This window comes from Molothrus ater, chromosome 4 (genome assembly GCF_012460135.2).
Source record: "Molothrus ater isolate BHLD 08-10-18 breed brown headed cowbird chromosome 4, BPBGC_Mater_1.1, whole genome shotgun sequence".
Classification (NCBI taxonomy): domain Eukaryota; kingdom Metazoa; phylum Chordata; class Aves; order Passeriformes; family Icteridae; genus Molothrus; species Molothrus ater.
Genome location: NC_050481.2, coordinates 8870253 through 8873365, shown reverse-complemented (window position 1 = coordinate 8873365; position 3113 = coordinate 8870253). Strand labels below are relative to the sequence as shown.

Genomic DNA, 3113 nt, shown 5'->3' with positions numbered 1-3113 from the left:
GAGCGGAGCCGAGGCGCGCCGAAGGCACAGAGCGGCTGGGAGTTGGGCCGAAGCGAGCCGAGCTCTGCCGAAGAGGCGAATGCAGGCGCCAAGAGCCGAGTTGAGGCGACAGTAGCCGACTCGAGCCGAGTGTGTCTCCGGAGGGAGCCGAGCTCCGCCGAGCGCAGCATCCCGGGCAGGGCGAGGCGCCGGGCCGGGCTCGGGGTGCAGCCGGGGCTCTGGGGGGCTTCCCCGCCTGTCCCTCTCTCTAGCCCTCCTTCCTTCTCCCCGTATTCGCCTTCTCTCGCTCCCTTTCCCCCATTCCCTCTCCCCCCACAAACCCGGCTCCTTCCTGTCCTGTCCCTAGCCCGCTACTCCCTTCTGTTCCCCCTCTCTCCTTCCTCTGCCCAGCCTCCCTGTACCCCCGTCCCGGGCTTTCCCTTCCCGTCCCGCTTTCCTGCACAGCCCGAGCTCCCTCGCCGCCCTTTCTCATGCCCTGCTCTCGCTCCTCTCTTCCCGTGCCCCCTTTCCTTCTTTGCCCCGCAGCCGCGGGGCTCGGGCTGCCGGAGAATAAAGCCCCGAGGGCCGGAGCCCGGCGCCCCTGGGCCCTTGCAGGAGTCCCCGCGCGGGGCCGGAGGCTCTCGGCGGATCCCCCCGTGCCGCTCAAGCAGCCCGGCCGACAGCGCCGGAGCTGCGGCTTTGCCGGCATCGCGCTGAGAGCGGCCCCCGCCCTGTGCCGGGCCGTCCCCGCCGTCTGTGCCGCTCCCTCTCTCGCTGCCCCCGGCCCGTGACAGCGAGGCTGGGCAGGAACCTCAACCCTTCTGGGGGCTGCCCCCGCTTTCTTGTTGCAGCAGAATCCCTTGCTGGGGCCATGCACGTGTGGGAAGGGCTTGGGGGAAGCGCTGCGCTGCTGTCCAGGGCAGTTCTGAGCCTTCTTTGGGGGTCAGGAAAAGGGGGGGTGAAGACTCGGGGCTCTGATGCCGTTGGGGGCACCCCAAGGTGCCCAGGAGAGGGAGCCCCACTGCGGTGCAGGAGCAGGTGGGGGGCGGGCGAGGGGCGGGGGTCACGCTGGGTGCCGTCCCCCAGAGGGACCCAAAGCTGCCACCAAACGCGCAGGGAAATTGCATTCCAATGTCTTGGGACAGACGCTCATGGGAAGTTTTCTCAGCTATCCAAGGCACGGAGCCCTGGAGCCAAGTCAGCCTGAGCTGCTGCGTGCTTGCTGTGAGCCTTGAGGTGAGCGCGCATCATTGCGGGCTTGGGATCGATTGAAATGCGCTAAGGAAACCAGCTCTGGCGAGGGAGGCAGGGAGGGAAATGCTCTCTTAACATGTGCCAATGCTTCTGTCAAACTCATCAGGGCAGGACAGCGTTCAGACTGAAAGTGTGAGAAGATGTGCAGTGAGACAGAGAGTCTGACAGGAGCACCGGACTCACAAGTGCACGAATTTTGCTTTTGGCTTGGATTTAAACTCAGAAGTTGTAAGGAATTTGGGAAGGAGAAGGGACATTTCAGAAGGAGAAGGAGAAGATGTTACAGTCCTGGCAAAACCTTTTGTTCTGGCTAATAAAAGAAGTTAGTTTAAAAAATAAAAAAGAAAAAAAAGTAGATTTTTTTTCCTTCACTGTTGTATTTGTTGGTGGTATATGGTGTGTTGTTTTATTTCTTGGTCTTATTAACTCTGTGTAAATAGTTCTTTGAGTGAAGCTCACTTTCTGGACGGGTTGGTTTGTATTTGAGGTAGGATTAATTTCAAGAGGTTTCTTTCCTAGACTTCTGACAGGTATTCCTGGGATTTTGGTTTTGTTTACTGTATGTATCAACAGAGAGATTTGGTAGGGCCAGCCGGGCTGCTGGAGTTTTGGGTGTTAATTTATTAGATGGCTTTTGTTCAATGCAGTTTTGAATTGTTGAAAGGGTTTTTAATGTAGTGGTTTTAAGGCGGTTTTTAAGAATTGTTTGTATTGTTTCATGTTGTTTGTAGTTGGTGTATGATCAGGGATATGGTGGAACTTCTTGAACGTTCTGGTTTTAGTGTTCCTAAGTTCCGATTTCTTTCTGGTTTGATTTTTTTTTTTAGTTTTATTTTTTGAGACAGGGGCATTTATATGGTGGGTTTTTATAGGCAATATGCTTTTAAATTTGGGTAGTGATATTTTTTAGTATTTTAATAGTTTAGATTTTTTATTTTAATGCTTTTTTAATATTTTAAAATAATTTTTATAGATGATTGGTTATTATTTGTGGGTTAGCATAAATGTAGAGCTTTGGGGGTTTTTATAGTAATGTTTAGGGTCAGTTGTAGGGTTTTGAGTTTAGTGAGTTGGTTTGATTTTTTTAATTGGTGTTTGTTTTTACTAGCAGTTCTGTCATTTTCAATGTGTATCTGAGTTTTTTGGGGTTTTGAGCCATTGGTTTAGGAGGAAGTTTATGATGAGAATGTACGGAGCTTTTGGGCTAGTTATAGTGGGATTTCAAATTTCTTGACAGTTCGGTTGATTTGAGTTTTTCTTAGGGTTAAATGTTGTGGGGTCTTTGTTCTGTTAGTCCTAGAAATAGGTTTTGTTTGGATATGCTGCGATGGATGAGCGTGGGCTGCGTACCGGTGCTGACGAAGGCGCAGGATTTTTGTGGTTCTGATGTGTTGGGTCAATGAATTGATATGGTCTAATATATAGATTAATTAAAGTAGAAATAAATATAAATATAAAAATAAATATAAAATGATAGTGGTAAACATAAATATAGAAAACAAATAGATAAATATGTAAAACTATAATATATAGTATATTATTGTAACATACCATAATATATATAAATGATAGTCTATTTTATATATATATCCAACGACATATAAATCTAGATTGTAAATCTAAAAGTATTTAAATATAGTTAAAATAAATTGGGGATTTTTTGATTTTATTTGGTTATAGGCTGGGTTTTTTTATAAATAATATAAATAATATAAAAATATAAATAGAAATATACAAATATATATTATATACACCCATATCTATAAATATGTATTACAAATAAATATAAGAAATATACAATATAAAAATAATATCTCTATTTTTTATTATTTATATTATTTATAAAAACCCCCTCCTCTGTGCAGTCTGTCACAGTTGCC

General features: G+C 46.7%; 1 long non-coding RNA gene across 1 annotated transcript; it reads left to right on the top strand.

The window, feature by feature from the left end:
* The first annotated feature begins 921 nt into the window (after positions 1-921).
* Positions 922-1604, top strand: LOC118686704 (uncharacterized). The gene is made up of 2 exons (XR_004980215.2): positions 922-1215; positions 1340-1604. It is a non-coding gene; the product is annotated as an uncharacterized LOC118686704 (long non-coding RNA).
* Positions 1605-3113: the final 1509 nt, after the last annotated feature.